Below are 24,221 nucleotides of genomic sequence, written 5' to 3'. Positions count from 1 at the left end.
GCTGTAAAGTTACTAGGATGGATCAGGACTGAGCTATAAGCGGAGGGAAGGTTGACTTTGGCCATGAAATAGTTGGGCTATAGCAATTTTATAACATCATCAAGGGTTCGGAAGGTAAAGGAGCAAGGAGTCATGTAGCCATTGAGGCCATGGCCATGGGGGTGTGAGCAGTCATGGACAAGGCATACCTCAGGAAAGTCTGGCTTAGGAATTGCCCGTAGCATGTAAGTTTGATTTGTTCATGATGGAAGACATATAAGTTGTGAAATGCATGGCCAAGAAATGCGAGTATATTGATGGCATCTTTAAGAATTTTTCTATCGTTGCCTGAGGGCATTAGGAAATTGTTGCATAAGGTGAGGACTGCTGACAACAGCAGTTCTGAAATTTCGCACAGTCATGGAGCCTCAAATTTCAAGTAAATCTGTGAAAATTATTCAGAAGATCACAAAATACTGCGAAATTTGCTAGAAATCTTACCAAATACATGTCAGTACAACATATTTGAAACTTATTTTGGCTGTTAGGGCTGTTTACTTGCCGTAAACTTGCAACTTTATCTTGAAACTTTGTCATTGCAGTGAGTAAACAACGTCCCAAAACTAGCACGCATTCTTATGATTAATGTTATGAAAAACTGGGCAGTGGCCGTGATGTAAAAAGCTTTCCCATTGGTGCATTTCTTGAGCGTATTGTTAATAGAAGAGCAAATGATGATCTCTGTTAAAAGAACTTTGTGGTCAAACATACATGTAAATCAAATATGTATGATTGTCCAAACGAGATGCTCAAATTTTCCTCAAAATCGCCAGTTTTTGAAAGGCAACATTTACCATTAAGTAGTCGGTCTTTCTGTTGCTCTTGTTATTGCATAGACCAACACTTATCATTTTCCCAACAAAATGACAAAATTGCTGTCTGTTTTTTGTTGTTTTTTGTTAAAGACATTCGTCAAATCAGTGCAAAACCAATTACTTTCCACCAAACTAGTCCGGAAAATTCCCATGATATCAGCCATTTTTTACTGACCGTTTTCTAGTGAAATTTGCCCCAAAAATTCCCAGTGGACAAGGTGGCGGGTTTGTTGATTTTTTCCATGAGCAGATTAAGCTCATTAGCAGAAGTTGTATGGACACTGAGTTTGTCGCCTGCATTGTTGCTTTTGGATAGGCTCTGGGCCCTCTTCTGGCTGGTAGCCTTCACATTGAACAATGCCTGATCATTTTGAGGGGCCGCTGATTGTGGTAACATACAGCTGTAGCACATTGCTTTTTTAGCAAGTCTGCCGTGGCTCCTATGTTTTGGTCAATCCTTGATAACATATTCTTGGTAAAGATATTGTAACAATAAGAAAAGCAACATTTGTTGTGAGTAATACTTACACCAGAGTACTATTCTGCACTGTGATACTTCACTGGAACAAGTGAAGTACAATATACTTCACTGGAAAGCAATTGAGTCTGAGAATAAAGGAGTGATCAAAGGGCATGTTAATGGCTACACTATAGATAACAAGGAATACAATGGCTAGATGGACAAGTGCATGCTTTTCATGTGACTTGTTAGTGATGTCAGACTGACATCGAAACAGAACTATAAATAGCCTGAAGTTGGCAAAATTTGTCATCAAACCTATACATGTATACCTATGTTGCTGAACGTAAAACTCAGTTCCATAATTTTGATGGTATAATTATGCTAAGTAATGCTACACATCCTGGGGGATAACAGCTTGCCTAATTTTAATAAGGTAAAAAATATGCAGGTGTTGCTGTCTACCCATTGTGCCATGGTTATATTTTCCAACTTGGGCTTTTTGGGCCCATAAGAAACTAAAACATGCTCACCCTTTGATAAATGTGCTGGCTTCAGGAACACCAACGGCTCTTGCTGGGCTTGTGGCAAATGGACTGGGCCACCTGGTGAATGTTGGAGACTTCGAGAAGAGCCACTAGTGCTGTTTTTATTTGCTTGGCCAGATGTCATGGCTACCTTGTTGCTCACGCTTGTTTGGGCACCAGCGAGGAGTGCGTCCAGTGGCAGCTGTGGGGGCCCTTGTTTGCTTGTGTTAGCAAGTCCCAAACCCGGTTGATTGCACAAACGGCAGACTCTTATGAGTGGCTGTGGTGGGGCTCGGTTGCAAGCTCTCAGCAAGAGTAGCAAGGCGCTGTTCAGCTTCTTTGATGGCTTTTTTAAGCATAGCAACTCCGGCCTTCTTCTGTAGCACCTGTTCCGCAATGTGGAGCTGCTTCAATTTCACTTGCCCTGTAGCTTCCTCATCAACGGTAATATTGCTACATGTATGAAAACCAGCCTCACCCGCTGCTGTGCTGACGAGTTCCTTTTCCACACCTAGTGACTTCTTTAATTCAGGGCTGGTTGGCAAATCCGTAGCTAGGAGGCCTTGCGTACATGGGCAATGAGGTCCTGGCACACCAAAAGTGTGAATGCTACGTGGAATTTTACTTCCAGAGCATTTGGAGATCCTTTTATCCTCTTGCTTCTGGTCTTCGATACTTATACCGTCAAACTTGATCCACAGGACTCAAGGATAACAATGAATCGGTAAATAATATTGAAAAAAAAAATTGTCAAAACGCCGATACTGCTTGCGATTGCTGGCTGTTGCAGTGAATATACTAAAAGTCTAATGCATGCTTGATATACCAGTGTGATTATACCTTTACTAGCAGTACTTAAGTATCTATCAAACTTAGGTGCAGCTGTACATGTTCAAGGAACAGGGCCTTGTAATATTTGAAAGTAATATATGCAGCAGAGGCTCAATATTATAAAATCAGTGCAAGCAACAAGTGCTCAGTAAAATCAATGTAACAGGGAGCACTCAAAACATGCAGACCATGTGTAATCAGGTGGCACCCTGCTTCTGCATGTGACTTTTTCTTGTGCCCATGAAATGCAAATTTACACCCTGCTTTAGTATGAACAGAGCCCAGGCATAGTGTTCATATTATCTCTAAATGCAGTAGTTATTTGTTCGCTTGTATACCCGTTATGCAAGACAATGCAACAAAAGCAGACATTTTTTTTTATAGCCCAACATCTTTATTGTCAGCAAAAATACAAAAGAAACCAAACCACAAAGCTAAATTACCATCGTCTTTGACATAAATGAAGAGATAACCGAGTAGTTTAAAGAAACTTTCTTGGGTGCTAAAAAAAGCAATTTATGTTCCTCATTAAAAAAGTTCAGTCCTTTTTAAAGACAGTTTCTTGGCCGGCTTCTTCAGCTTTGGTATGCCTCCTCAATTTTGGGGGGCTTTTGTGTATCAGGTGTTTACTATTTGCTTTCTCTTCGTTAACCTCTTTGACAAGTTTTTGCTTTCTGTTATTAGCTAAGTGCACTTGTGCCTCCTGGACTTTCAAGATTTCACAAAATTTAATATCAGAGTTTTGGCTCTAACACCTTCAACTCTGTCTGCAGCTATCTGTACTAGGTATCCTGCTCTATACTCAAAACAAGCCTTTGGCACGTCAGCCAACTCGCCAAACACTCCATCTGCACATTTAACATAACTGTTATTCTCTCTGTATGGTAATGGGATTTTTACCTGTATGCACAGCACACTTAAAATGGGGCACTTTAAACTCCTGTGCAAATGATTTACAAAAACTAGGCACAAGGGGTAAATCATGTTCGACACATCTAGGAAGACCTTGTGTGAATATATTTCAGCTGAACTACCTTACTTATCTTATGCAAGAGCAGATAGGTTTCTGGAGTTGTGAATGGTGGCCTGGACCTGTGAAAAATTTGGAAACAAACAACTGGAAATCTGCTCTTGGACTTTAAAATCAACACACAGAATTCTATGTATGCCCCTTGCTAATCTTCCCCTCCTTAAAAGTTATGGAATTGTGACGTTTCTTTTCATCAGGTTTTTCTTCTTCAATTTCATTTCTTTTTTGTACACTGTATGACTCCATTTTTAATGAGTTTGTCAATAATTGCCGAGGCATATTCTTGACTTAACATGAAGGGGTCTTTGGAATAACCATTGTTAATGCTGTTGAAAGGATGTGCTACTCTTTTTAAAATCTTGCCCTCAAAATGCTGTCAGTCTGAGGGATAATGACTTCTGTCTAATAAAGAAATCACCTTAGGAAATTTGCTATCCATGACTGACAGAGTTTACTTCAAATGAGGGGCTACATAAATACTTTGGCATTTAAGAACAACTTCCGCAGTTTTACCATCTAAGAAATTAAGAAGCAAATATGGATTAAACTGAACTGCCAATTTTGCCTATTCTTTCAGCTCTCCTCACCTCTTGGTAGGGGTATAGGATGAAGGGAAATATGTTTACTTTGTTTATTGTTTAAAAACAAAAAACAAAACAAAAACAAAAATGACGGGAAATATGTGTCCTCCACAAACAGATGCATTGAGTTCTTGTAGTTGGCAGGAACCAACAGATCACAATCACACCAAAATGCATCAGGGCTAGACTGTTACACATACACAGGAACCATTTCACCCAGAAACATCTTTCTTTGATTTCTCCAATTCATTTCATCATGATTGCAGAACTTAGAAAAATGGTTTTGGCTTAATTTGCTTAGAAACTTTTCTGTTAGTCCTTTGAGCGGTAGCCTGCTGGAGTTTTGGGACGTGGTTTGTGGTATTTGAAGATAGCTTCGTTACCTAAAGTGATAAAAAAATAATGTAAATTAGTTTTTTTTAACCAACTGTAGTTTAGAAACATCACCCAGTTAAAGGAAAAAAGTAAAAAGTAAATGTCATTGCTTACCTTCATGCCAATCATTGTTGCTATGTTTCTTTAAACTACTGTACAAGCCTAGTTTGCCAATCCAAGAGCTTAACATACATACTAAAATATTCACACACATACATGTACACTGTTGTGTGTTTAAATAACCCAATGGGTACAATTGCCACTCCTACTTGTTGTGCTCTTGTTAGTGTAAAATGAAAATTTACATAAGAGCATCTAAACACCCAAACAGTAATCATGAATGTGCGATTACTGATAGCCAGATATTGCATTTTAATATCAAAATTTACATTAAAAGGGGGCCAACAGAAAGAAAAAAAAAGTGCTTTTACTGATCTATACACTTGTCAAGTTCCCTTTACAATGATCTATGCACTCTTTACAGTGTGAAAAACATTTTGCCCCCACTTTTTAGGAGTTTGTTAATTTCTTAGTTGTACATTGGTAAATTTGTAGCTGATCTTGGCAAAAACCATAGGGCACACTAAACAGGGCTTGATGAATGTTTAGACATATTTTGAGAAACCCATAGTACATCTACCCTTGATGAACATCCACCATGACGTGTACAAGGTGAATGAGTGCCTTTGCTTTCACCTGTTTGGACATGTGCCATTACCGGTAGCCCCAGACAATAATTGGTTTGGGAACTGAGTAGAGTCAACCACATTGCATCCACCTTCCCCTCTTCTCTCTGATGCTGCTCTTTCTTGGGAAAAACTACTTTGTTTGCCAGTGGTGTACTAAAGAAGGGCTGAGTACTTTGTGATAACTGAAACATGGACGCAACAAGAGGAGAAATAAAATATGTTTAATGCAAACCTACATTTAAGATCATTTTCTGCCTACCAAAAATGCTAATACTTATAAAATGTCTCACCTTCTTATGGTACCTTTAAAAATTCCTGTCATTAAAAAAATGTTATAGGAGTTGTAGGGGGACTGAGTGAAAATGTTCTGATGACATGATTCCTTTGGGGTACTGTGATCCAGGTGGTTGCTTCCACAGTCTGGCTTGTTGCAAATGTCCTGGAATTGACTGCTTGGCTAGTGGCAAAGGCGTCCGTTGAAGTCACAGCAGATGGCAGTGGGCTGGAGCTGTTGGGGACAAGGCGGCTGTTTTGAGGAAGTGGTAGGGCTTGGAGAGGGGCCAGGCAGGGAGGGACGAGTAGGCTGTTGAGGATCAGAAGGGTTGGTTAGGCTTGGACTGTACAGTGCAGGCTAGGGTGTGATGGCCATAACTATGACATAAGGGTGGGTCTCTTCCTTTAGGGTGTCATTGTACAGCTGCTCGTTAACCTTAGATCCTGGGACGGAGTTGCTGGAGGCTGCCATATGGCACAAGGCCGTATCTGCAGACCTGATCCTGGTAGACAAGCAGGTCTGGGGCCAAATGCAGGAAGTTACATGTTGTAAGAAGGGTGTGAATCAAACATTTCAGGCTTTGAGCCACAGGGAGAGGGCTTCAATGCAGAATTTCCTTGATTTCATTTTATTGTTTTTAGAAGAGCTTGTTGGAATGAGTTGGACTAACAGAGAGCCTATGGATTATGAAAGGGACAAAACTGGTAAAAAAATTAATGAAGTAATGACACCTAGGACAAAACACTGACTTGATACAGGCATTGCTATTTGCTAGGTAAACAGTTAAATGACTTTACAAAGTGATATAACAGAGATAAGTCTCTCTGTAAAACCATTCAAATAAAAGTGTGTTTCACTTGCACTTTCATTTTCATTCAACTTATACTCATTTTCATGTGAAACATCACATGGAAATAAAGGAAAAGGTGCCTTGGAAATGGCATAGTACTGTACCTTCCACCAATTGGTGTGGATTATAATTAGGAATGAACGGGAAAAGCTTCCTTCAAAGGATATCTTCATTTTGGCGATAATTGGTTTTGGCCTGTAACTGTAGCATGCTTCATATGGCACATGTACATTACATTCAAGTCAAGTGTCCCCCCTCTCTTTTGATCCTGCCTCAACCTCTTTTCACTTCTCCCGAGAATATCAACAACAATGGTAATACAACACTGCTGAATTGTACTCATGCTCAGAACTTTTAACTGAATTATTTGCCTTAGGTTTTTTCCCTCCCTTCAATGAAAGTGTCTTCCCAGTTCAAACCACATCTCAGGCAAGAAGGCATTTGCAATCATTCAGGATACTTTCTACTACATCAAGGACATTCAAATTGATCAAGTCAAGACTAAAATTCACAAACCTCAGAAAGCAAAAAGGAGTCAATAAAAACCAAAATTATTAAAACTCAAACAACACTGCACCTTGAAGAAACAACTCAAGCCAAGCGTGATGATTGGTCAACTAGCAGGACCACCACAAGCAAGCATCTACCAGTCTCTGATGAGTCTGAAAATGCTGCAGACCTCTTGTAACATTTTATACTTCAAATATGAAGTATTCATGGGAATGTCCTCTGAATCAGAAATAGCATGTTATCATGATCTTAGGTCAGGCCATGAATCTTGTCCTGTGTGACCAAAATTTCACAACTCAGATTACTGAATTGTAGTCATCCCACTTGAGGTAGAAATCTACTGAGCCATCCTGTCTCTTCTGAAACACTGTCCAATGCCAAGGGCTATGCTTTGGTTACAAAACACTTCAAAGACTGACAAATTGTCAGGATTGATGGAGTGTACACATTCATTGAATGTCAGTTCCTTATCTGTCTTTACTGGCTTCTTTTTTTAAACGTTCTTACTAAGTTTTGCAGACATGTACTTTTGTTGGGAATTGCCTCCAAGATTGAACCACCAACACACTCACACAAAATCCTGATTTCTACTTTATTAATCAATGGAGAAGATCTCTCTCTCTCTCTCAAGCTCAAGATTACGAAGGTCCCTTCTCATTTATTCTCCTTTTCTATTGTCTCTCCTATCGCTGTCAGTCATTTGGTTTGGGTTTCAATTTAAAGGGTCCAAAGTTCAAGGTTATCAGATTCCCACGCGTTGTCTGTCACGTAACACTTTCTCATATTACATTGCTCTTAATCAAAACAGAGCTAAATCACGTTAATTACAACAAAAGCAACAAATGATAACAATACTCTGCACAATTTCCAACACTTTCTTCTATGATGTTTTCTCAAAGAAATTGAAGTTTGTCAAGGGAGCAACTTGTCACTGACTCATGATCAGTCTAATGTTAGAAATGTCTGGCAGGGAGTCAGTGAAACAACTTTTGATTGTACCAAAAAAATTATTGAAACTAGTGTATTAGAGTTTATGTTAATTGAAAAAAGGATTGTGGTCAAAGGTGTCTTTTGCATTTCAAAGCTTAATCTTTTATTGTCGAATCTTGCTTTTTGTGGCCAATTTTTCATCTTTTTCTTGTATTTTGTCAATCTTTTCATTTTTGATCACCACCCTTGCTTGCAGTGCCATTTCTTCAACTTTCTCTATACAAACTTCTCGCTCTTCAAGGTATGATTCATTTATGTTTTGGTAAAGCTGTTGAAAATCCCTGTGAATGGTTGTAGCAAAGTTCTCGATGGTATACTTTTTGCAGTCTCTTATTCTGTCGCAAGCCAATTTGTATCTCTGCTCCAATTGCTTCAAGGTAACAGGCATTTTTCTTGAAGCTCTTCTGCAATTTTTTGGAATCCGACAGAGAATCGGATGCCGCGCTACGCTCCCAATGTCAAGATGATCAACATGCTGTATTTTCCTCCTGAGATTTAACACAAATCAATTGTTTCGTAATCCTCTTGCTGCAAATCTCTCCATCCCCATTTTTAAACTGGTTCACTTTCCAGGAAACTTTCTTTTGTTGGCCAAAGAGCCTGTGCAAAAGTGTTGTCAAGTGCATCTGCAAAGTTGTTATTGTTGTGTAGCAGAAGTTTGTGATGGAATCTGTACCATCTGAGGACTTAATTTACAATCTTTTATTTTCTTCTTGTAGATTTTCAGAATCACAAGAATGCAATCCCAAACAATCGATCAATCTAGGTGATAATAATCTTTGAACAACCTCTACCTTTCACTCACATTCCAAAAAATTGCAAGTTCTCTATTGCACATGACTAATCTGTCAATCAAATTGAAGGACATGTGACCAGATACGTAACTCTACCTGTGTAATACAACTATGGATCCTGAACAATGATTAAGTGTAATACATTTCAACAACTCAAACCTCCTACGAGGATCGCCTCTTTTACCATCTGTTAGCACCCAAAATGAATTGCTTACTGCGTGGTTATTATATATTATTTATTGAGAAAACAAGTATTTCTGAATAAAACTCAAAGACGAAGTGACAGTTTACATGAAAGCTAAACCCCTGGTACTTTGTTTCAGAGGCTGAGTTTTGTCCCGGTTGACTAAGAAACCTTCGATCAAAGTTGTCAGGTGTGAAGTGGTGGGAACATAAAATGGCATTTTTTGATGGCTCCCACTTCACGTGTTTTGCTTTTACGAAGTTGACCCATCTGTTCCGTCTTTTCTTCACTTCAGAGCAACTATTGCCAAAGAAAGGTATCGTATGAAGGCCAATACCTTCTTCTACAATTCTACAAAGCATCTTCCAGGCATTGGCAAGATATTTGCATTCGCACTATCCACTCAGATTACGGAAACCACAATTGTAGTCATTCCAGTTGAGGTAGAAATCTACTGAGCCGTCCTGTCTTTTCTGAAACACTGTCCAAGGGCTGTGCTTTGGTTGCAGAGTGCTTGAAAGGCTGACAAATGGTCAGAATTGATGAAGTGTACACTTTCATTGAGTGTCAGTTTCTTCTCCATCCTTACTGGTTTTTACTCTAGTATTTTCTCTCTAACTTTTGCAGACATGTTCTTTCTTCTCTGTGTGTTTCCCAAGAAAATTGAATTTTATCAAGGGAACAACATGTCACTGTCTCAGTCTGATGTTAGAAATGTCTGGCAGAGACTTAGTGGAACAACAACATTTAATTGTGCCAAAAAAAATATAAATGGGCAGAAAATTGCCATCTTATTAGAATTAGAGAATTAAGTACCAGCTGCCCAAAATAAGCAGATAGTGCTATACAATTTGAGGAGTTAACTATAAATTGACAAGAAAGTAACCTCGGTTTTGTATTTAATAGTAGTGGTGTAACAATTAATCAAATTCCCGATTAATCGTGATTATGACCATTCGGTTCGATTCACGATTCTTTGATTCCACGTTTCTATTTTGATTCGATTTTTTGTATACCTTTACCAGGGTGCCCCCAGTGAGTTATTATATTGTGAAATCAGAATCGAGAACTCTTTCAAAATGTGCGTTTTTGATTGACGAGTAAAGACGTTTGCAGTTTGTACGTCATTTTGTATTGCTTGGTAAAAATGTTGCCCTTCTACCACCCCTTGAGAATTTCCAAATTAGGCAACCCATGTGCAACACACTCATTCTATCCTGAAATTGAGGGTTTAGGGTTGTATGTTGTTTACATTGTGTTTAATGTTGTAAGAATTAGAAAATAATATTTTGCATAATCGAATTGAAGTAATCAAAATCAAAAGGCGCTAATCAAAATTGAATCGAATCACAAAAAATATGAATCGTTACACCCCTATTTAATAGGTAGATAACTAAGATTCAGATTCAGATTTTTATTGTTTTGCACTATTTACAAAAATTATAACTTTAACAGTATTTACAGAAATTACATTAATTAAAAAGAGAAAAGAAATATAACAGTATATAGCCAAAATGAAATGTGCTCAGTGACCAAAGTAGCATTGGCTTTCATGTTGGTCACTGACATGTACAAACAATTGACACAACATATCAATTATATTACTCAAATAATAAAAATAGAGTAATATGATTGTAGAAAAAAGATATTTTTTAAATAGCCAAAAAGATAATACCTAAGATTATTGCACAGAAATAACCGGGACGGTGGTATTATATAAATAATGTAGAGCCTGTTCTTGAACCAGGATGGGTTGATAAAATGATCTGATTGTGGCAAAATAATTTTGTTAATGCATAGGCCAAAAAAATTTAGATGCATATAAAACAGTTTAAAGAACCCACCAAGAAGTAGTCTTGTTAGAGAAACGAAACACAAAACCTATAACCTTGACAATACATGTACAAAGCAGTACTCAGTGCTTAGCCAAAGAATGTTTTCTAGTGGCTGGCAAAGGAGACATGCTTGTCTGATACAAAGATGTTGCAGAATTCTCCACAGCGTTAAGGGAATCTCTGCGTTCCGCTGGTTCAGCAATCAATCGAACTGCATCGTTCTGTTTTCTTACGTTTATTTACGATCCACACATTCTACATTCAATCGATCTCTATTCATTCTCATTCTGTCAGTTACAAGATAGCGATTCTATTTATTGGTTATTACAACGGAAATACACGCCTAAACTACATAAAGCCATTATATTCTTAATACTTATTTGTGGTTTTCTAAGATCCTATTGCATTTTCTATTGCATGACTTGGCTTTAGTTTTCACTCGGGCTAATCTGATTAACAACTCTGTTCACTAAATTACAACCAAGTGTCACACATTCCTCTATGTCACAGGATGTTCGAAACCAAATTTGCACCCACAATTTCTCTAGATAATTCTTTATTTCATTGTCGGCAACATAAGCTAACATTCTTGTAGTTATTTCAAATTATACGCAAGCACGTTTCACGACAAAAGGTGATGAGCAGGCCATAAGCAACTGAGACATTTATACATTCCACACCCATATTATCGGAGAAGGAATTCTCCAGATTACTTCAAAGTCATGAATTTAATAAGCACAATTTTAAACATTAACAGAGTTGCCTGACAGGAGTGGTATCATTACACACCAAAACTTTTTGATGGTTTGTATTTTATGTTTATTAAAAGAGAATTGTTGTCAAAGATACTTTCCATGGGGAAGCTGTACATCTATTGATGGGTCAGTCTTCCACTTCTCTAGAAGTGCTATTGAATTTAATTCTAAATTGCATGTCAGTTGATGTTGGAAAACTGCCCCAACCAGGCTGAAATATTCTTGTATTCCTGAGAGCCTCCACTTTCGACTGGTGACTCCATCAAATTACATTTAACCACTTAATCATATGCCTGGTAGATACCGTTGCCTGTCGCATTTTTGAGAAAATCATGCCTGCAGCAACATTTATGTGCTGAAACTGTTTCAAGCATCCACAGACTTTTGTCAGTAAAAAAGCATTAACTTTCTCCACTCATTGAAGCCTTAACCATTACCTGCAATAACGAAACTCTCTGTTCAATATTGTTTACATTTTGTCTCTAAATCAGGTTTTGCACAGTAATTAGCATAAATTTAGTTAGTATTATTCATTTAACTCAATTCACAGGTGAGTGTTTCACGTATATAAATATAATTTGGAAAACAGGCATAGTTTAACATAGTCTCATGGAATTATTAATTCTCACAAAAGAGTTCATAACGATTTCCTTTTCAACCTTTTTTTAGACTTTCATAAAAATATGTTTCATTTGCACTGATCAAGGATATGGTAGAGAATTTCCTTTTTTAATACTAAGAGAGAAATTGCAAAAAAATGATACAGACCTTCCAGCCAAAAGCCAGAACATCAGAAATTTTGGTACTGGGGAAATCAGCAAAGTCCTTGAAAAGTAGGAAAGCTATTTCTGGTTTCATGTTGTGAATTGTGGATATGCTTGAATTCGTCCCTGTTGGAGTGCTGTTAAAACCAGCTTATGGCAAGGCTTGGACATCACATGGTAGTCTAAGACCTCACCAGTGTCCACAGAGATGCCAAAAATCACCTGTTAATGAAGTGAAGCCTATCTTGGCCCATGTACCATTAAAGGTAACAGCAGAAACAATAATTGCGGTGCTGTCTGGCTAACCGTTTTCTTCCATCACTTGCTGCCAGAGCCTTTTACCTGATCTTCCAAAATTACATACACTTGCTTGTTGTAAGCATGATTAAGAATATAACAAACAGGAGGGATAGAGATTGTATTCCAGCGCATTTTAATACAGAATTTGACGTTTCATATACTAGTGTACATACATTTTCAAAAGTGACTATCACAATTTATTGTGAAATATTAGAGGTCAGGAACCAAGACTGAGAAAAATGATCTGCAGCAGTATGTTAACCTGTCTAGACATCATGAGGAGTAACAGCTAGTAAAGTAACAACTTCTCAATACTGACACTGACATTGAGGGAAGGCTTTAGCTCTTGAATGAACAGTCAGTGAGGGTCTTGAAATGTTCTGTTTTCTGTCGTGAAGTCTTCATTTTGTTTTGCCAACATAAAATTCATCACAGTCCCAGCAACCAGCTTTACAGATGACTTTGGACCACCCTGATTGGTTCAAGTGATCTTTGCGTGGAATGCAAGATTTGATGCGGTACATGTTTTGGAATATGATCTTGAGGTTGATGAAAGAAAAGAAGTTGTATACACTGGATTTCAGACGTTTTGTGACTTGGTCACTGTAGTAAACAGCTATTGTAATAAGCAGCTCTTGAAAGGCAAGGTATGTTTATCATTGCACCGAATGAGGAAAGCCCCTCATAGCCCATCCTTGATTCAATTGAATGCCAAACGGCCCTTCTGTTGACATCAAAAAATTTTCCTTTTTTTAGTGAGTTTGGGTGATGTCTGCCAACGAGTGCTTTCATCCGAGGCACTGAGTAAATAGAAAGATTTGTCATCAATCCTGCATGAGTAGAGGCATTTTGTTTAATAGTTATATTTTCTTAATTAGAAAAATATGCCGTAATAAAAATATACTACCCCACGGGAACCACACATTTAACAGAAATGATTATGAATGCATAAATTAATATTTACTCAATATCTGTGTCATCGTACATCAAGAGTTTTGAAGACGATAAAACTACATATTTACAGCTGATTTTTAAAAGTCCTGCAGAAGCACTTCCATAGCTATACATAAATGTTACAAAAATGAAAATACATCACAAATCAAGTCTCTTGAAAATCTTCAGTGATATGCTCCAATGGACCATGTGGGTATGAAAGCAAACAGCTTCTGGAGTTGAACCGGTGTGTTGGGAAATTTAATGGCTCTCCTTAATTGCAAACAATACGACTCCTTTGTCGGTCATTTAACTTTCGGTAGTCAATGCAAAATCTGCTTCTGCCATCCTTTTTCTTCACCATGACCACTGGTAAAACGCAGGGACTGGCACAGGGTTCAATTATGCCTTGTGAATGTATGCATCTCGTCAACAGCTTTGAAAGCCATATCACCCTTTGCAAAGGGTAGTCTCTTAGGGTGCTGACATTCAAGAAAAAGGCATCACCTGTACTCAGTTTGTGTTTGGTAACACCTGCCCAGTTCAGACCAATGAGGTCCTCTAGAAATGTCTTGAAATTTGGCAAGAGGTTATATAATTGATGCCTTTGGCGATGCTTTAGATGTAGAGGTCTCTCAGGTGCTCTGGTAAGCTCTCATCTGATCTAGTAGGTTCTTTTTTTTGCCAATATAGCACTGCAGTCCAGGCAAAAGGCTTTGTAGATTACTCTAGACATCTGAGAGCTGCTCCTTGTATAAAAAGAGAGATTCGCAAACCGCAATTACCACCAAACCTGAAAAACCCAAAAGTAAATCATTAAAAATCAAAAGTACTACAACAGGAGAAACAACTCAAGTCTAGGGCAATGATTGGTCAACCAGTGGGACTGCCACAAATGAGCATCTTCCAGTCTCTGATAAATTTGCTCTTATAGAATATGAAGTATTCATGGGTATGTCTTCTATATCAGAAAGGGCATGCTATCATTATTTAAGGTCAGGCCTTAAATCTTGCCCAGGTTGACCAAAATTTCACCACTCAGATTACCAACGACACAATTGTAGTCATTCCAGTTGAGGTAGAAACCTACTGAGCCATCCTGTCTCTTCCGAAACACTGTCCACTGCCAAAGGCTGTGCTTTGGTTACAAAACACTTCAAAGACTGATAAATTGTCAGAATTGATGAAATGTCCACCTTCATTGGGTGTCAGTTTCTTATCTATCTGTACTGCCTTCTTCTTTAAGACTTACTCTCTAACTTTTGCAGAAATGTTCTTTCTTCTACTTTGGTTTCCCAAGGAAATTGAAGTTTGCCAAGGAAACAACTTGTCACTGACTCAGTCCAATGTTTGAAATGTCTGGCAGAGACTCAGTGAAACAACAACCTTTGATTGTACCAAAGAAAATTATTGAAATTACAGAATTTGATTTTATGTTAAAGGTGTTTTTGCTTTCCAAAACCTCCATCTTATAGTATTGGATCTTTATTTATTTTTTTTTTTAGCCAACTTTCCTTTTTCTTTTTCTTGGACTTTGTTAATCTTTTCAGTGCCATTTCAGCAGATCGTTTCATTTTTGATTACCACCCTTGCTTGCAGTGCCACTTCTTCAATTCTCTCTATAAACAGTTTAATCTTCTAGCTCTAGCTTGCATTTTCGAGTGGTGCAACTGCGAAGGAGTTGGTCTGAGATTGCGCAGTCGTCAGGTTGCAGGGATGTTAGTCCCTTAAAGCCACGCGGTATAGGGGTGATGAAAATGCTCGCCTCGTCACAGCTGCAGTCATCTTTGTTGCAGTGCGGCTGTGGACTTATTGTTTGGGCTTGCGTGTCAAACATGTTTCAAAGTGTCAGTTAATAATCAACAGAGAAAAAAAAGTATGGCAACTTTGTGGATTAATTGCCTTAAACCTGAACTTAATCACAAAATATAATATATTTACGCTGACAATTAGTTGCTCACTCACCATCAAGAAAGAAGAGATCATCTTCCAAGTCTGTTACAACTTCAGTCCCGGCAGAATGATAGTCCACTCTGTTGTACTTTGGGTGTCTTGGGCATCACCAATGAACCCAAGCCCCATGCAAGTAGCTCGGAATTTTCTAATAAAAGTTATTCAAAAAATGTATGTATATTAATTGAATACTTAAATTTATGTCGGTGTTTTAAATGATAATTGTAAAATCTTTACCTTGCATAGTGATATATTTTCTAGTGACCTGCTGATTCCCTTTTTCTCTTTCTAACTCCTGTGAATTCAGAAATAATCTACTGAATGATAAAAGCTCATCAATTAGCTTGTCAAATTTCAAACTTATATATATTTATTAATGCCATTTAACTTAGGTTTGGGAGAAGGAAAATTATTTACCTTGGTCAATGCCAGAACATCCTGGAACAGTAAATACTATGTGACTAATAAAACAAAAATCGTAACAAATGTCAATTCCAAACAAAACAAAATAGAGAACACAAAACAACCAATTCTTCTGGTCCTATACCCTAAATATTTTCAGAGGGCAATTTTGGGAGGTAATGTCGAAGTCATTTCTGTAGCTTAGTCATGTTGGTAGTACTTTAAAACAGGCATAATAGCCACTTACACCAGGTCTTTTTGAAGATACAAACGCACATCTGCAAGGAATACAAGTATCTGGCGAAGTCTCCTTTACAGCCTGAAAGTGCTTTCAAAGAACACCCTTGTCAATAAATGACTTAATCATTGGATCATCCTGGATCATCAAGCTCTCATGAACAGATGTTTTCTTCCTTTTCAAACTTGTGAATGAAAGCAAACCCAGTGTTCCTGGCATAAAAGTAGTACTGCACAATTCCAAATTCATCATTGCCATCTTCTTGGAACTGTATAATGTAACTACAGCTTTTCTCTTTTCCCTCTTCCAGGGACTGGACTACTCAAGGTACTGGACTACTCTGTTTGACAATTTGGGGTTGTTCTTGAAAGACAGAAAGAAACAACATTTGTCTCCAATTTTGTGAAGACTCTTATCCTTCTTTGGCATGGTGTTCTCCTCAATAAAGTTCTGACTTCTGGTGGCTCTTTTGTCTCCTTCCTTATCATTGAACCAGAGTTTAATGCCAACAGTAGATTTTTGTACTATCTGTGCAATCGTCCCTCATGGGCCATGAAACAGACGCTTTAGATGGCTAATCATAGTTTTGAGCACAAAGCTGAAATGTAAAATCAGGGGTCTGTGTTCTTGTACTTGATCTGGAAGGTGCCCCAGTACATGACAGGTGCAAGTTTGCTCCTTAGAGACTTGGATAGGTCAATTAGACAGAATTATGGAGAAAAAGAAAGTTTTGGAAAAAATGGTGCTTTTCTTTAAGGTGTGTTGTCTTTTCTACATCATTAAATAATAACCTACAACAAGCAATATATTTGCAGCAAGCTTTTCATTTTCAAAATGTAAGCAACTGTAAATAAATACTCTAGGTCTGCAGCTAAATCTGAAATAATGGCACCATTAAACACATCCTAAACACAAACACTTTCAAGCCTGTCACCTGGCTTTACAGGTCACAGCTAAACCCTTTAACACCTATGTGAATGTCCCTCTTTCATCCATGTTAACTTGCCTTCCTAAAGTACATGGACAGTTGTTAAGATCAGTTCAAATCTTAAACATTTCTTCTGGGCAGTCTCCACAATCACATTGTTTACTGTACACATCACAGCACTCTGCAGTATGGAAGGTTTTTTATCTTCCCATTAAAAAACTGTAGTACTTCCACATGCGTACATTAAACTTTGTTTTTGACGAATGCCCTCATTGTGGGATCACGTACAGAGACATAAGTGGTATGCATTCATGGACAAAACATCAGAACCATTCCTTCCACCCATTCCAACTTCTTGAGGGTAGGATTCCATGATCTCTGCCTCTCCAAAAATAACAACCTTTTTGATGTTGGGTATGTTAACCCCCATTCCTGGGCACTAGTTGCTATTACCAACGTATGCTTCCATTGTGAGACATGAAATCAGAGACAACATTATCCTTGATGTCTTGGGGGGGGGGGGGGGGGGGTCTTTGAGTGATACATGGCCACTTCACTTTTGCATGGAAAAAGTAGTTAAAAGGATTCATAATTGTCTCCATATATTTTTAATGACTGACAGAAAATTATTGTTTTTTTAGGATGCACATCATTTACCATATCTTTGAAAAGCCAACCAAAGCTATCCTGTAGTTCACTCTTAGCTTTTTCAACAATGTATTTGACATTTCTTTTGTCAAGTGGGATCCTAATGGTTTTGACAGCAGTCATATTTGACATCTTAATGATTTCTTTCCTTACCTTTGAGCTGGCTGTCTAGAATTCTCAGTGCGGAAGGGAGCTTGGCCATGACTACCAATCCCCTGAAAAAAGTGTGACATGAATATCACCATGTGAATATAAATAAGTGATAATTAATCAGTAATTATTGGCTAATTTACTTTATGTCACGTTTGTGCATAATTATTCACCGACACAGGAAAATGACAATTAAAAAAAGTAAAGGATATATAACTCAAATATAAATGTTACCCATGATCTATAAGGCCCGGGTCAAACGCCGTACTTCACATTAGCCGAATTCAATTCAACCAATTTGGCTCATGTGAAGTTCGGCGTTTGACCTAATTAAGTTCGACTGATTTTATTTGGAGTGGCTGAGGCGTTCTTCGCGCCTGGCCAGCCGCTAATAACGCCTGAAGACCGACTTTGGGTCAAACGTCGATCTTCACATGAGTCGAACCAAACGCGTAATCAAAGGATAACCAAAGTTAAGTCATGTTAATGTATGAATCAGCCTCAAGTGTATGAATCAGCCTCGATCTCAGATTTTTCCATTATGGCTGCCTTTCACGCTGGTTTTGAATTGTATGTCGTGTTTGGACACGACGAAATTTGCTGATTTAAATGGAACAATTTATGCAATTTTCACTGAAATTCGCCACAATTCCTGCCTGCGTAGAAACAAACTTAAACTGTGCAAAAACATTTTTTTAGCATTTAATCTCAAATACACAGCTGTAAAATTCAATTTTTGGAAGCTTGAACATTTACAATGTTTTGAATAATAATGTGGTAGAGGCTGTGACCACACAAAGAGAGGATAAGCCTGTGCCTTGAGAACTCAAATTATTAGACTAGTGCAATACTGGGCCTATCATTACCCCTCATGGGAGGTGAGCCCTCTTAGCATTGCACCAAACCTTCTCCCGAAGCAAGAGGTGTTTTTGAGCTTTTAATTGGAACAAATTGGCATTTAACTTTGACCAAGCAATTTAAACCCTTGAGCTAATACAGTACTTGGTCATTTACTTACAGGAATGAAGTAAACAAAGTCCTGCTTCTGAGATAGTCCTGCTTTGGCAGCTGGGTTTAATAAAAATGGAAGGACTGCCTTGGCAACCTCTGCTTTTTCATCTAAAAAATATGGGAAATGAAAAATATATAATAATAATAATAATAATAATAATAATAATAATAATAATAATAGTAGTAATAATGATAATGATGATGATGATGATGATGATGATGATGATGATGAGACCACGTAAGGCTACAGTATCTAACGTTGAGTAAACATCAAAAGACATCAGAATGACACTCGAGACCAAAGAGCTCTGTGAGCCACGACTGGATTTCTTAAACAGAATTTTGCTTTTGATTTTGTGGCATACATTTAGAAAATTTGAGCAGCCGCTGTTTCTATTGAAATATATTTCCCATTCTTGATGTCCATGTTTTCAGCGGTCGATTACAGAATACGATTGCCAGCTGACTTATATCTGCCATTATACCTGCCCAGTGGTATTACAACAAAAAGTCTAAAACTGACCGACCGACCAACCAAGCAAACGATCTGGGTCTACATGTAGCTACTATTGCTAAAATCCATCTTTTGCTTCTGCCATCAAATTTCTTGGGATTCTAAAAGTTCAAAGTAATGAAAGGTACCTGTAAGGAACCTGAATTAGGTACATTTTGCATTTGTCATGAGATAAAAGTGTTTTCAAGACTAACACACATGCTTTATTTTAATTCAGTCGCATAATGGTTCTCTTACCTGGAGTATTATTTGCATCATCATCATCGAAATCATCATTCGAATCTTCCTTCAAGAATTTTAAATACAGTTGCACTCCACTCTTTTTTTTTTCTATCTTTGGTCTTTGCCATTTCAATGAGTTGCTCTGCAACTTGAGTGAAGTTGGATCTAAAGGTGTCTAACATGCTGGTATTCACTCCGAATGTCAACTCTAATTCTGCAACGATCTAAATGAACAGAAATTTCACGCAACCGCTTTATATTCATCTATTGTGTCTCATTGAAGCGATGACCCCACACGTATCAACAAAAAGTTATTTCATTTTAAGTTAACTCGACTCAAGAATGCTCATGTATTTACTTGCAACCTATCATTCATAATACACTCAAACGTGATAAACGAAATTTAGAGAAATTATTAATTTCTTAATTTCTTGATAAAGCTACAAAACCAAGTTTTCAACTCATGTCTGCTAATTACTCGGGCTTCCGAAGGAAAGCCCGAGTCAAAAACTGCAAGCCTTTCGTCGTCACTCGTCTTATTGGGAGGTCATGGTCCCAGGCGTTCCTAGCGTAGTGCGTGGAATCTGGGGATGAGAATGTCTTCGTGAACGACAATAAGTTGATTTTCAGAATGCTGTGTTTTGTGAAGAAAGTGTGGGAAAGACTCGAAGAAGTTATCGATCGTTTTCGTAACCGTTTGGCCCGCGCCTGCCGGATAAGCAAAGTTCATGCTCGTTCTCACGAGATAACAAAGGAGCCATTTACGAGTTCAAACTACGAAAACGCAGACAAAAAACAAATTATGTTGCTGAGACGAAACACTCGGATGTTGCAAAATCAAAGAATCGTCGTAAGCAGAACTTGGAAGATGAGGCAAACAACATGCAATTGGATGAAAAGGATACTCAACGAAGCAACTTCTTGAATATTAAATATTTAAGCGTAACTCTTTGTGTTTAAAAGTTTCCTAATTCTTTTGTTTGTTTATACCCGGCAGCTGAGAAATGTTTTCAAAAAGCAAGATAAGCTTACCTAGCAGTCTGAAATTATCATAGAATTTCCACGGAATAATTCATTCAATTCTTAGAATAGTACATCCGCCGTCACTCATGTCACGCAACTTTCGTCATGTTATGGTCTGTTATGTGCTTTCATACCGAGAAAGTGTGAATTCAATGCAGTTTGGGACTCACGGATTTAACGTTAAATCCATAGCCCCGCTTATATTACATTGCACATTTTCAATCGCAGGATTTTAGTCATATCCTACACGTATTTCTTGCGAGTGTTTTGTTGTTCACACCCTACAGTAGGAGCGTATTTTGTACTACCAGTATTAAGTATAAAATAAGCTCCATCTTTGTATCTTGTATCTTGTAGTTTAATCCTGACGAAGAGATCGAGCATTCTCAGCAGGTTCGAACGGACATTTCGGTGGAAAAACGGAAGGAATTTCTGACTGCGGGTATGTACAGTTTTTTTTTTTTTTTTTACCTCCCTGCCCGTGAGTCACACAAAGTTCGGACAACGTGTTTATGACCAAAGATCAAAATACTCAAATACTCTCAGGAGGTTTCAAATAATATCAATAATTTTTGTGGAAATTGATCATCTATGAAGTTTTGACCGCCGGGTAGCTAGTGTTTTGAACAACCTTGCCCGTGAGTCAAGATTTTTGTAGTATGGCTGGGAGAATTCGTCCACTACAAAACCAAAACATTACTCAGAGTCACTTGGCATTTCTGAACAAATATTTTCATTGTGGACTAAATGTCAAAACATCGAGATCTTACGCATTATATAGTATGTCCAGGCTCGAAAATTTCCTCAACTACAAAGCCAAAATATTACTTGAAATCGCTTGACATTTCTAAACAAAGATCTACTATTCTAAGTCATTTTATTTCGTGGAAATTCTATAATAATTTCAGACTGCCGGGTATCTAGTTTTCTGAAAACACTTCCCGGCTGCCGGGTATCTAGACACAATGTAAAGTTTTAATTGTGTTCAATACGCTTACGTGCGGCACTAAGCCCGAGGAAACGCTCTTAGAGCGTCTAGTGTTTTTATTATCGATTAGCTGATGAGATGAATCGAGGTTGAAAAATACGTCATGGTCTCAATTAATTTTACATAGACACAACACTGATTTTATAGACAATAGGCTTGTCTTCCATGCGTAATAAGCAGCGAAAGGCGAACACGACTCAAGACAGTACTGAGAAAAATGCGATAGACAAATTACTCTTCCTAAACTAATTTCAGGATAAAAATGAAATATAACGACTGCCTTCAGGGTAAAGGAAGGCGCATTAAGCAGACTTACTGTTGAATTGCTGTTTTTCTCAAGACGCAGTTAATTGTAAACATTTATGTGGCTCGAAAATGTTCGTGTTCAACATTTCAATAAATTAGGAAGTGCTCAAGGGGCCTCGTCATTTTGTTTTCTGACTTTGTCGCGAGTGTTGGCGGAGCGTAAGTTTTTCAGCGCAGTTTTCAAGAATCGAAGAAATCCACGATGAAGTTCTCTCCACTCGATTCAACCACTTCGTTGCTGACAAGTCTATGTCTGGTTGCATTACTCAGCCCGGTAAATCAATGCGCATTTGAAAATTACTTGTTATCAAGCACTTTTGTATCAAGCTAAAGTGGAATCCCGATTTTTCAAACCTCCACTGAAACCCAAAATTCGCTTGAAAATCGAGCAGTTCGAGAATCGGGGTAAATTATAATGTTCGACTGCGGGAAGGGAAACGACTTTTCGTTCGAGTTATCGGAAGGTTCGTTTCTTTTTACTTCGGTTATGAAAAAAGTACCAAACTAGTGAACGTAACCATACATCGCGTTATTCACAAACTTAACCTAATAATAATATTCGCTACATACAGAGCGCAACTTTCCGTATAAAAATAATCAGTAAGTGGCTATTAGCCAAAGGAATCTTAGGTTTATACTGCAGATAGTCAAAAATTATCCAAACAGGCCTTTTTTCGGACATAGAGACTGAATTTAGTCATAGGAAAGGCATGCAGATTCAGTTTCAGGTTCCAAAAAATTAACTATTGACCTTACTTATGCATATGAAACTTGGGAACATATTGAGCAAGTGAGAGAAACATTGCATAAAATGAAAGAATAAGAGCTACAATTAAATTACCAGTTGAATATAAATGACAGAAGCAAAATCTGAGGTTCAGCTGTTATTCTAGTTATGACAAAAAGGACAATGTTACTAAAATATCCTGACAAGTAATTTTTGCCTTTATTAAGCGCAGCGCTTAGATGTTTCATTTAAGATGTTTTAATACGCGCTCAATATACACAAAATATTAGTATTTGGGTTTTACAGGCATTGTGCTTATCCTAACATTGTACTTTGTAATATTACTGGAAAGATGCTTCATACTGGAGTGGAGGTGTGTTCAATTTCTGTGCTCACAGCTCTAAAATTACTTCTTTATTTTATTGCAGTCAGCGTTTTCAGCGGACTCTAACAAGGCGCAGGTGAGTAACACGGTTTATCAGCTATCTAGTCACTTAACTCAACGAATTTGTCCACGAACAGGCTGCTCGAAAATTATATGCTCTGTGTTCACAACTTCATTTCATACTTGATACTTTCCTATCATGTCAAGAAACTTCAATGATTTATGTTCTTTAATTGGCTAATTTCTGATAGCCTTGTTTACAAAATCGTTTTGCAGAAGGTGATTTATCATCAAACCATGACTCCAACCTGGCTGGAGGAGCATGCGTCCTATATTGACAGTTCCTATACGAAAACCACTGAACAGCTGACATTCAACGCAGGCTCAGTAGCTAACGCCGCTCTCCTTAAAGTTCCCATGATTCCTGCTGGTGTCTTGCAATATTCCTCCCCGCTGACCGTTAAAATTGTGGTTTCACATGACGTCAGTATCGGGACAACACAAGACAGTGATATTTCATATGGTGGGTCAGACGGGATAAGTGTTGTCGGGATTACTACGAGAAATAAAGCTGATCATCGCCTCAGCAGCCCGTGTCATGGGTTCGAGGGTACCTCTGGTACGTCTTTGAGTAGAAGTGGATGGATCAACTCTTCCTCACCCAAAGTAAGCGACTCATTCTACCCCGGTCAGTTTGTGATCACTCTGAAGCTGGATGAACGCTGAGGCTCGTGCTACACTGCGCTTGACGGAGGCTTCGTTAAGACCACTACCTTCACAAAGCGACTGATGCTCAACAAAGGACTCACGCTCGAAGTATATAAGAATGACGCACACGAGAAAACTGGAATCAAGTCCATCGAAGTCACTATCCTACAAGACGCTTAGCCTGAAAAAGGCACTTGTCAGAAAATATGAGATACAAGGTCTCGACAATCAAATAGTTAGCGTGCACACAGTTAAGGGTTAAATGACGGAGAGATATAGACTTAAGCGTTAACAGTGACAAGAATTTGAATTCACAGCATCAGAGAAGCCGTATAATTAAGGGATACCAGTAAGGGGGATTTGTTTTATTGTTTTTTGTAGCAAAATGTGCTTGAAACAATGATGGAATTCTTTATGTAATCCGCTTTGCTTGCTCGAATAAAAAAAAAAACAATGCCAGAAATCGGCCAAAATCTGTCTGA

General features: G+C 38.0%; 2 pseudogenes across 2 annotated transcripts; one reads left to right on the top strand and one right to left on the bottom strand.

The window, feature by feature from the left end:
* The first annotated feature begins 83 nt into the window (after positions 1–83).
* LOC110041421 (uncharacterized) lies at positions 84–24,212 on the top strand (annotated as a pseudogene). Its single transcript, XR_016209900.1, has 4 exons — positions 84–224; positions 20,983–21,067; positions 23,075–23,107; positions 23,308–24,212. The product of XR_016209900.1 is annotated as an uncharacterized LOC110041421 (transcript).
* Positions 13,345–18,718, bottom strand: LOC110061769 (ATP-dependent helicase wrn-1-like; annotated as a pseudogene). Its single transcript, XR_016206827.1, has 3 exons — positions 18,707–18,718; positions 15,502–17,873; positions 13,345–14,329 (listed from the first exon to the last, which is right to left on the bottom strand). The product of XR_016206827.1 is annotated as an ATP-dependent helicase wrn-1-like (transcript).
* Positions 24,213–24,221: the final 9 nt, after the last annotated feature.

The sequence above is a fragment of the Orbicella faveolata genome, unplaced genomic scaffold (genome assembly GCF_042242905.1).
Source record: "Orbicella faveolata isolate gen_17 unplaced genomic scaffold, um_ofav_v1 contig_1, whole genome shotgun sequence".
Lineage (NCBI taxonomy): Eukaryota > Metazoa > Cnidaria > Anthozoa > Scleractinia > Merulinidae > Orbicella > Orbicella faveolata.
This window is presented reverse-complemented; position numbering and strand designations above follow the sequence as displayed.